The sequence below is a fragment of the Balaenoptera acutorostrata genome, chromosome 2 (genome assembly GCF_949987535.1).
Source record: "Balaenoptera acutorostrata chromosome 2, mBalAcu1.1, whole genome shotgun sequence".
Lineage (NCBI taxonomy): Eukaryota > Metazoa > Chordata > Mammalia > Artiodactyla > Balaenopteridae > Balaenoptera > Balaenoptera acutorostrata.
Window position 1 is genome coordinate 141,583,007 of NC_080065.1, and position 12,063 is coordinate 141,595,069.

General features: G+C 39.4%; 1 protein-coding gene across 1 annotated transcript in view; it reads right to left on the bottom strand.

Annotated features, from left to right (window-relative positions):
* Positions 1–12,063, bottom strand: part of HAVCR1 (hepatitis A virus cellular receptor 1) — a 44,587-nt gene that overhangs the window by 28,296 nt on the left and 4,228 nt on the right. The window lies entirely within an intron of this gene.

Genomic DNA, 12,063 nt, shown 5'->3' on the forward strand with positions numbered 1-12,063 from the left:
ACTTTTTATAAAGAATCTCAGATTGAATTTTTAAAAGGCTTCTCAAGGCCAGAAAAGCCATCCCAAGGGCTTGCCATCAGATCCCACCTACAATATCTACAGATTTGGGTGAATTCCTCTCTTCTCAAGGTCCCAAAATATCTTCAGATTCCTGCATCTGTCAAGAGGTGGCCTCCCTTATTCACTTGATAAGGTTGCTAGTAACATAAGGGTTTACAGTTTTGGAGGGATCAGGTAGAAAGAAAAGATAAATGTTTCAGTTCTGCTTACGAAGGTATCATTTACCAAATTACTGTAAGTCATAATTAGCTTAAAGGGAAAGGTTTCCTTATATCTGGAAAACAGATTAAAAGGCAGTAATATTTCAGAAAAAAAATTATAAAAATTATAACCATATTGATCAGTTCACTCAGTCCTATGTAACTAATTTTTGATCTTTTGTTAACAGTTTTATGAAGAGTTTTACAAGCCTGTGCTTGTCAAAAGTCCTTTTTATGAATTTCCTTTAAGATGAAGCATTTTTGCAAAGGCATCAGAATCAAACAATAACTGCCTATGAATGACAAAGATTTTAAAAGGCATGGTTAAAGATCTGATTGCAAAAACTACAATGAGATATCACTGCACACCAGTCACAATGGCTATCATCAAAAAATCCACAAACAATAAATGCTGGAGAGGGTGTGGAGAAAAGGGAACCCTCCTACACTGTTGGTGGGAATGTAAATTGGTACAGCCACCATGCAGAACAGTATGGAGGTTCCTTAAAAAACTAAAAATAGGGGCTTCCCTGGTGGCGCAGTGGCTGAGAATCTGCCTGCCAATGCAGGGGACACGGGTTCGAGCCCTGGTCTGGGAAGATCCCACATGCCGCGGAGCAACTGGGCCCGTGAGCCACAACTACTGAGCCTGTGCGTCTGGAGCCTGTGCCCCGCAACGGGAGGGGCCGCGATAGTGAAAAGGCCCGCGCACCGCGATGAAGAGCGGCCCCCGCACCGCGATGAAGAGTGGCCCCCACTTGCCGCAACTAGAGAAAGCCCACACACGAAAACTAAGAGACCCAACACAGTCATAAATAAATAAATAAATAAAATAAATAAAGTATTAAAAACTATAAAAAAAAAAAAAAAAAAACTAAAAATAGAGCTACCATATGACCCTACAATCCCACTCCTGGGCATATATCCGGAGAAAAACATGGTCCGAAAGGATACATGCACCCCCAATGTTCATTGCAGCACTGTTTACAATAGTCAAGACATGGAAGCAACCTAAATGTCCATTGACAGAGGAATGGATAAAGAAGATGTGGCACATATATACAATGGAATATTACTCAGCCATTAAAAAGAATGAAATAGTGCCATTTGCAGCAACATGGATGGACCTAGAGATTGTCATACTGAGTGAGGTAAGTCAGACAGAGAAAGAGAAATATCATATGATACCGCTTATATGCGAATCTAAAAAGAAAAGATACAAATGAAAGTATTTACAAAACAGAAACAAACTCAGACTTAGAGAACAAACTTATGGTTACCCGGGAGAAGGGTGGAGGGAAGGGATAGTTAGGGAGTTTGGGATTGACATGTACACACTGCTATATTTAAAAAGGATAACCAACAAGGACCTACTGTATAGCACAAGGAACTCTGTTCAATGTTATGTGGCAGCCTGGAGGGGAGTTTGGGGGAGAATGGATACATGTATATGTATGGTTGAGTTGCTTTGCTGTGCACCTGGAACTACCACAACATTGTTAATTGGCTATACTCCGATATAAAATAAAAAGTTAAAAAAAAAAGATCTGATTGTGATGCAATTGGCAAAGAAACTTGTTTCATAACATTTTAAGATAATAATCAGAGTTATGACTGATAACATTTTACTAAGACATACCAGGTTTTGAGGAATTCCAATAATTTCTGGAATATCTATATTAATAACATTTTCCCCCTAAAGTATAGCCTAAGAATGTTTATCACAATTCATTTGAAATGCTTCCCATGTAATTTAACATACCAAATAAGCCTAATTAGTTTAATATTTCTCTCTTTGTTAAGAAGAGAAAACAATTCCCTTGAGGTATTCCAGGGCCTTTTGGAAAACCTCAAAGTTAGCTAGAGGTCAAATAAACTTCAATTAGAATGTGATCTTTGGGAAGTTTGCCAAAAATATCAAAAGACTTTAAAACACTTGGCATCACAGGTCACTGTGAAACAATACTTATTCACTTAACCAAGAGACAATAAAAGATTTCAAAGGCAAATACAGAAAGTTATAACAAATTACTTAAAACATAAAGAAAATTTACAATCTGTTATAAAAAGCAGATCAATATTCTAAGAAAACACTTCCCTCTTAATACAGAAAAATACAAATTCAGGTTTTGTACCATTTTACCTTTAATACTGAAATTCATTTGCTCAATTAAATTTATTCTAATCTTAGTTCTGACCACACAAAAAATTTGCCTCTAAAGTTTCTATTTTTTCTCTCAAACCTTCTAAAATTTTCTGTACCCATATTAATTTGTCTCTTCTTTCCCATTTAGAAATAACTAGCATTAGGACAAAATTATTTTCTTTTTCCTTAACAAAATGCATTTCTATTTCTTATACCTTCTTTTTTCTTGCATACAAAGATGTTTTCCATGTTAACTTAGTAGTCTAATTACATATATTAATTAGAATTCTCAACTTTTAAAAACCTTAATTTCTGGGCTTCCCTGGTGGCGCAGTGGTTGAGAATCTGCCTGCCAATGCAGGGGACACGGGTTCGAGCCCTGGTCTGGGAGGATCCCACATGCCACGGAGCAACTACGCCCGTGAGCCACAATTACTGAGCCTGCGCGTCTGGAGCCTGTGCTCCGCAACAAGAGAGGCCGCGATAATGAGAGGCCTGCGCACCGCGATGAAGAGTGGCCCCCACTTGCCACAACTAGAGAAAGCCCTCGCACAGAAACGAAGACCCAACACAGTCATAAATAAATAAATAAATAAATAAAATTAAACTTAAAAAAAAAAAAAACCACCTTAATTTCTAGTGAAAACTAAGAATCAAGCAATTATGAACTGTCTTTTACATTAGCATTCTATAGATTGGCAAACTTTAAATACTACTTATAATTTCTAAAAAACATGTGATTTCTTAAAGAAAATGTCTCCAAATGTATGTGGCGCCAAATGTGTTTATTAATAGTCCTAAATATCTTTAATTTCTCTGCAAAATGATGCCTATATTCAGTAATTAATGTTCCAGTTACCTTATTTTATTTGAGGACATCGATATTTAATAAATTTCCATCACTTAACTTAATTTAGCAAAATTCTAAAGTTTCAAGTTACCAAATATCTAGAGAGACTATTTTCAAGTAGACATTCCTAAAACATAATTATTTCTAAAGAGTTTACCTAAAAGTTCTTATCTCATTTACATTTAATAGACTTATAAAAATTTACATCATACCAAGTTATTTTTCTTGCTGACAGATATAAGAACTTATTCTAGTAAATCTAGGTACAATAAAAGTATTATATGTATGTTGATGGCTCTAAAGACATGTCTATATTAATTAAACCAACAAGCTCTAAATTTTATACCAAATATTAATTTAATACTGAATATTTCCCAGTTCACATGAACCTAAAATTCAGCTGGGCTAGTTTATTTTATATTTCTGAGAATTTATATAAGCACTTAATTTCCTTTAAGTCAATTAAATAGAGCTCATTTACAAATTAATTTTGGTAATACTCTCCAGAGGTAGAGACCTATCATATCTATAAGGCACACACAGACATGTAGCTTCATCTTAAAAACTTAGTCACAAATCAGTTATTACAATATAAAACTCACTAGTTTTAAAATAACAGTTGGAATAAGTTGTTTACTTGCTGGAATTTTAAAAAAGGCTTTCCCCCTTCTTTCTCAGTTTCAGGAATTGGAGATGGTCTAGATAAGATAATAGATCCTGAGAGCCCTGGTAGAACATTTACATCTCAAGGCACAGGGAGAGAAATGCAAGCTTCTGCTAGAAGGACTTGTTCCCTTAGAGTCAGAATTCCTTAAAGATGTAGGCTGACATTCTGAAGCCCCTACTTTAGGAAAGACCTTAGGCCAGCTTCCCACCTAATCACCCAGTACAGACTGCTCCAGTCTCTTTCAACCAAAGTCCTCCAATATCTTTCAACTGGGTGGGGGTGGGGACAGTTAGGGGCAGGTACTTATTATACACCACCAAATAAAACTCAGGATCATCAACCGATTATCAGGAGGTCTGAGAACCAGAAAGGCCTACTCAAATTCATCTGGAGACGCTGGGGAGGCAGACAGACACAGGGCAATGGGGCCTGCTGGTACCAAGGGCTCCGGATCCTAAGTTCAGGCAAAGGAGAGAAGTCTGCTCTGCATCCCTTCATGGTCCTCAAAACTGTCAACTGAAATAAAAATGCACAATGTGCCTGTCTGAGTTTCTGTTTTATTTGGTGACTTAATGAGGACCAGGAGACAAGCCTCTCAGAGAGCTCTGAGGAACTGCTCCAAAGAGGTGGCGTTGGGGGGGAGGGGAGGTCGGCATGTTTGTGATTTTGGAGCCGTGCAGTCAAGCACACGTCTCGGTAGAAGGTTGCTAGTCACAAGGAATAGCTATCTCAGTTAATGATTTTAGTGCTTTTCTAAGGTCGAAAGATGAAAAAGAATTTGGATTCATAAAATTTTCTCTTAAAGATACCTATCTGAAGGCCTGTTCTGCCAGTCTCCACAGAGCACAGAGTGCCTCATTCCTGATCTCTGCCCCGAACTCCTTTCAGGGTGTGTTGAAGGTCAGCGACTGTAGTGGCTACTGACTCAATTATTGTAGAGCCAGGTGGGGAGCAACATTCTTTAGATGACACAAGAATTAAGCAAAAATGCAAATCATTATACCTCACCATTCATGCTACAGGATGCAATGTCGCAGACCACATCTTACTGAGTGATATCAGGAGACTGTTTCAGGAAGCAGAGTCTGGACTAGACTTGGGTTCAGATCCCAGCTCTGCCACTTACAAAGCTGGGTATCCCTGTGAGTTATGGAGTTCCTCCAAGCCTTGATTTCTTCCTTTGGAAAATAGCACTAAAAATACTTGCTCTATCTCCCTCAGAGACTTTTCATTATGAGCAAAAGGGCTGTGGGAGAACTTAAAAAACTAAACTTAAATATGCATTGATACTAGCTTAGGTTTTTGGAGAATTTACTGTGTAGCAGCCTCTGTGTCAAGCGCTCACATGAATTTAATCCTCACAGAACCCCTTAGGCAGGTGCTGTTATTAACCCCATTCATGGAAGAGCAAGCTGAGGCTTCCAGAGGTTAAATGAGCCTAGATTCCAGATGAGGTCTTCTGACTTTTGCTCTTAATCATTAAACCATACAAACAAGTATAAGCCTGGCTAGTGTTTCATTAACTCTCCTTCTGGTCTAAAGATTCATTAATTTCCTCTCAGGGAGGCACTGGTGCTCCGTTTCTAGGCTTCTTGCAGCTCGTGACAGGCTTCCTGGAGAAGCTGATGATGGCCTTGGCATCCTGTGGTCATGGGTCCTGTACTGCCCAGAAATGTAAACCCTGCTCTCTAGCAGCCTCTGAACTCGGAAGAGGCCTAAAGCCTGATGCTGTAAACTGGAGGCCCAAAGACTATATCTGGCCTGCAGAAGTATTTTGTGCACAGTGTTTAAAATTTTATTTCTTAATTAATAGCCAAAATTTAAAAATCCAGAGAGCTCACATGAGAACTCAGCTTTTTGTTTTTTGTGAAATAAAATGAGATGGCAACACGTGGCCTGTACCACACTTTCATCTTAGAGTGTGCCCTCTCCAGCTTGCCCCTGCACCAGCCCTGCCTGGGGGTGCTTCAGTCTCTGAAGAAGGCCTTGGTTGGAGGAGGCCCCTGCCTTAGACCTTCCTCCACCTACTTGAACACAAGCCCCCTCCTGTCGCTGGGCCTTCACACAGGCTGTCCCCTGAACTATTTGCTGAAAATCACCTCTTCCATAAAACCAAGAGGTATGACCATATGTCTTTAATAGCCTTCCTAGCTTTACGATGCCATGCACTTGAATTCAACTAGGTAACAAGAGGCGTTCTCCCAAGGAATAAGCATATTTCTGGATACCTGCTTTCATCTTGTTCTCTGCCTTTATACACTTGGAGGGGACACTACTGACCCCACTTCAATCACCACCAAAGGGCAGGGGGAAAAATTCTGAAATGCCTCATGCACAAATAGGCCATGCCTTATTTATTTGGGAGACAAAACATTTTATGGCTGCTTTTGTTACACTCTCAGACTTGGCCAAACCCCAGTAGATCAGTGATAAAAATTTTCTAATTTAATTCAATTCTACCACACTTATTAATATACTGAGGCTAACAGGGCATGATTCAACACACCAAAGATGAAAAAAATCCAGAATTGTGCAATCAGGCAGAGACACAGGTAAGTAAGCAACTAACAAAATTGAGAAGAATGATGTAAATGATAAATATATCATCAGACTGTGTCACTCCTCAACTTACAACCCTCCTATGTTTCTTTCAAGAAAAAAAAAAATCTAACTCCTTACCCAGATTTACAAGGCCCCAGTGATCTGGCCCCTGCCAACCTCTCAGATTTCTTCTACCACTCCCTCCCTGCCCACAGGGCTCCAGCCATATGGGTTTCCTTCAAATGTATCCTTACTTTAGGACCTTTTCCCTACCAGTGCTTCTGCCTAGATCCCCTTCCTTCACCCCATCATTTTCGGATTTCTTCCCTTCATTCTGATCCCTGCTTAAGTGTCACTTTCTCAGACACCCCCCTGGTCCCTCTATCTAAAGTAGCCAACCAGTCACTGTCTGTCTCAGTTCTCTACATTTATTACCTTGTTTCCTGTGATATATATTGTGTACATGTGTGTATGTATGTATGTGTGTGTGTGTGCGTGTGAGATCCATCTCTCTTTCCTCTTGTACAGTGATATCCAATAGAACTGTCTGTGATGCTGGAGTTATTCTATATGGGTGTCGTGCAAGCACTTGTAATGTGGCCAGTACAACTAAGGAATTAATTTTTTTTCCATTTAACTTGATTTACCTTTAAGTTTAAATAGCCAAACATGGCTACTGTGCTGGACAGCACTCAACACTAGACCATAAACCCCTTCAAGGCAGGCCTCCACCTTTCATTCTCTGCTCTATCCCTGAAAACTTTTTAGGGACCCAATAGGTATCGACTGAATAAATTATGGAAGCACAAAGGCACGGGGAGAGACCGTTCATTGACTGAGGGGGTGAGAGGGAGGAATGGGAGGAAATCTCTTTAAAAAGTGACATGTGAGCTTCACAGCTGGAGGATGGGGAAGGGGCAGAGGGTGTTTTAAGTGGAGGAAATGATGAGCAAGAGCCAAGATAGGGACACAGAACCAAGGCTCTGAGATGTGAAATAACTGTACAATTCCATAGGATTGGATTTTCTGACAAGCCCATCTCCCACGAGAGCCCCCACTATGTCCTAAAGGCTCCCAAACAGCACAATGGATTTTTTTGTTTTTTAATTTGAGCTGTTCAACCTCCATCAATCGCTACTCTCTATAGAGTCAATTTTGTGACCCTTCGAAGGATACCTCCCAGCTGAGGCATAGGCTCAGGCAGCAAACATGAATTTCCAGCTGCTTACTCCACAGGAAAAGGAGCCCCGGTGCAGGCACAGAGGAGTGATGGGGTCAGGCTCACCTTTGAGAAGGAATGCTGGGGCTGCTAGGCTGAGAAGCATGAGAACCTGTCAGGAGGCTACTGTAGTATTTCAGGAGAGAGGAGGGGAGAGCAGCTCAGGCTCTGGATGTTTCAAAACAGCAGGATTTCCTGCAGGGTGTGGAGTAGCAGCCTAAAGATGACTGCAAGCGATTTTGGCCTGAGCAACTGGAAAGACCGGAGGTGCCACCAGTTGAGACAAGGGAAGCTGTGTGTAACACAGTTTGGAAGGAAACGTTGTGGATTTTGGACATGTTCAGTTTAAGCTTCCTTAGACATCCAAGTGGACACTGTTAAGAGTTCAGGAGAGGGGTCTGGGCTCAAGGTACACATTTGAGAGTCATCGGCACAGAAATGGGATTTTAAAGCCATGAACCAGAGTTGATGCTCAGGGAATGCCCTCGGCTTAGGGACTAGGTCCTGGGGCCTTCTGTAAAAGGTGGAGGTGGAAGAGGCACCAACACACACACAGAAGCAAACCAAGGAAGCAGGAGGAAAGGTAAAAAGTAAATGGGATCCTTGTGCAGTCAAGTAAAACAAATGCATTAACAAAGAGGCAATGATCATGAATCAAATGCTGCAAAGGCAAGGGATGAGATTTGCCTATAGGACAGAGCAACATGGAAATCATTAATGACCTTGATAAAAGCAGTTTCGGTGAAGAGTAGCTGAATGATTGTTCACCTTCCCTATGTATGTTACATCTCAGGAAAAAGGTTTAATGGAATGTGAAAGTCAAAAGAGAATTAAAAATTGAAGACAGGGAACTCTTTCAAGGAGTTTTGCATCCAAAAGAAAATAATAATAATAATAAGGAAGGGGAAGTTTGGAAGTAGGGTCAAGAGAAAGTTTTCTTAAGATGATAAAACTAACAGCATATTTGTATTATCTGGAGATGACTCAGTGGAAGAAGTATTGATTTGGGAGAGGTAAAATGTGTGGAGCAATAGAGGGACAGAATTCATAGTCCAATTAGGGAATTCTGCTTTCACACGACCAGGGATAGCACATCGGACTAGGGACTCAAGCATGACCACTTGGAAGCACTGAGATGCCACTGGATGTAGGGGTCATAAAAGCAAGACCAGCCCAAGAAGCCCATGCTCTCCAGCTACCTGCAGCTGCCGGCTATGGGGGAGGACCCACATCTGAGGATAGCTATTTTTTAAACCTTCTCCAGTGTCTAAATAATCCAATCAATTATCTTCCCCACCTTAAAGCATTCAATGGTTTCCCAAGGCCAAATTCCAAACTCTAAAAGCTGCCCACCTCCCCAAACTGGCCACACCCTTCTATGCCAAGCCTCACAAAACTCCAACCAAGTCAAACTTTTGTACTTGCTAATCTTTGCAAGATCAAGTTTCTAACACATACAAGAATACTACCAAATCTGCAAAAGTCAGAAGCCAATACTAGGCTCCTCCTTCACACTTTACACATATTTTAAATATACAAATCACAGACGTCAATGAACAAAACTGCTAATATAGCTATGCTCTAGACACACTCCCATTTCCACGATATTGTATAACACCCATCTAACAGATGAGAGGCTCAGCAAATGGATGCATTGACACTGAAGTCACACAGCTTTCTTTTTCTTCTTTTTTTTTTTTTTGGCCCTGCCACGTGGCATGCAGGATCTTAGTTCCCTGACAAGGGATCGACTCCATGCCCCCTGCAGTGGAAGCTCGGAGTCCTAACCACTAGACCGCCAGGGAATTCCCCACACAGCTTTCAAGAGAGCCTCAATAAGTATGCCTTCCTCCAAAGGTACCAATTCATTCTGCTGAGGTTTCTTTTTCCCCTCTGCTCCCCTCAATGATGTTGCCCAGGAAAAGCTTAAACAATTCTGATGTGTAAGTCCATGATTCCATTTAAATGAGAACCTATCTCCCAAGAAACCCAAATCTATTTTATATGCATTACCCCAATTTCTATTGGCTCAGTCATCATTGTCCTAAGACCCCATATAATAATGAGAAAGTTAAAGCAGCAAAGTTCCAGTTTTCTCTTCAGCATAAGTTTCCAGAGGATTTACTTACCAGTGAGTTAAGAGGTAGTTTTCCAGCTCCTCTGGTGGTCTGTCACTGATTCCTTCTCTTTTCTCTTTATGGATAAGATGGAATTCTATTCCTTATCTCTTTGCCACACCTTTACATAAGAATGTTGGGAAGTATCTTTAAAAGTCAAGCTTCTCCAGTCTGTCAGTCTTTTTGCTGGATTTGATCCACTTACTAAATAGATTACCGGGAGATCTTAGTGAGCTGGAACAGTATTTGTTCTCTGCTAGGCTGCTTTTATTTTTTATTGAAGTATATTTGATGTACAATATTATATAAGTTACAGGTGTACAATGCAGTGATTCACAATTTTTAAAGGTTATAATCCATTTAGAGTCCTTATAAAATATTGGCTACATTCCCTGTGTTGTACAATATATCCATGTAGCTTATTTTATACCTAATAGTTTATACCTCTTAATCTCCTGCCCCTATATTGCCCCTCTCCCTTTCCCTGTCTCCACTGGTAACTACTAGTTTGTTCTCTATATTTGTGAGTCTGTTTCCTTTTTGGTTATATTGACTAGTCTGTTTTATTTTTTAGATTCCATATATAAGTGATATCATACAGTATTTGTCTTTCTCTGTCTGGCCTATTTCACTTAGGATAATACCCTCCAAGTCCATCCATGTTGTTGCAAATGGCAAAATTTTATTATTTTTTATGTCTGAGTAGTATTCCATTGTGTGTGTGTATATATATATATACATATATACATATATATATATATATGTATATATGTATATATATATATATATATATATATATATATACACGTATACACACACACCCCATATCTTCTTTATCCATTCATCTGCTGATGGACACTTAGGTTGCTTCCATATCTTGGCAACTGTAAATAATGTTGCTATGAATATGGCGGTGCATGTATCTTTTTGAATTATTGTTTTTGTTTTTTTTTTTTCAGATTTATACTAAGGAGTGGAATTGCTGGGTCATATGGTAGTTCTATTTTTAGTTTTTTAGAAACCTCCAAACTGTTTTCCACAGAGGCTGCACCAATTTACATTCCCACCAACAGTGTATGAGGGTTCTCTTTTCTCCACATCCTCACCAACATTTTTTGTTGTTGTTCTTTTTGATGATAGCCATTCTGACAGGTGTGAGGTGATACCTCATTGTGGTTTTGACTTGCATTTCCCTGATGATAAGCAATGTTGAACATCTTTTCATGTGCCTATTGGCCAACTGCATGTCCTCTTTGGAAAAATGTCTCTTCAGGTCTTCTGCCCATTTTTTAATATGGTTGTTTGTTTTTTTGATGTTGAGTTGTATGAGTTTATATATTTTGGATATTAACCCCTTATTGGTCATATCATTTGCAAATATTTTCTCCCATTCACTATGTTGTCTTTTTGTTTTGTAATGGTTTCCTTTGCTGTGCAAAAGCTTTTAAGTTTAATTAGCTCCCATTTGTTTATTTTTGCTTTTATTTCTGTTGCCTTAGGAGCAGATGCAAGAAAATATTGCTACGCTTTATGTCAAATAGTGTTCTGCCCATGTGTTCCTCTGGGAGCTTTATGGTTTCTGGTCTTACATTGAGGTCTTTAACCCATTTTGAGTTTATTTTTGTATGTGGTGTTAAAGAATGTTCTAATTTCATTCTTTGACACGTAGCTGTCCAGTTTTCCCAGCACCACTTATTGAAGACTGTCTTTTCACCATTGTATATTCTTACCTCCTTTGTCATAGATTAATTGACCATAAATGTGTGGATTTATTTCTGGGCTCTCTCTTCTCTTCCATTGATCTATGTGTCTATTTTTGAGCCAGTACCATAGTGTTTTGATTACTGTAGCTTTGTAGCATAGTCTGAAGTCAGGGAGTGTGATTCCTCCACCTCTATTCTTCTTTCTCAAGACTGTTTTGGCAATTTGGGGTCTTTCATATTTCCATATAAATTTTTAAATTGTTTCTAGTTCTTTGAAAGATGCCATTGGTATTTTGGTAGGGATTGTATTGAATCTGTAGATTGCATTGGGTAGTATGATCATTTTAACAATATTAATTCTTCCAGTCCAAGAACACAGTATAACTTTCCATCTGTGTCATCTTCAGTAGTTTTCCAAGTACAGGTCTTTCACCTCCTTAGGCAGTTTTATTCCTAGGTATTTTTATTATTTTTGATATAGGATGTTTTCAAAAGATTCAATACAGGTCTTAATTTGAGGTTGGACTCTAGGCCTGAAAAGTCGTATGGACTTTGAGACT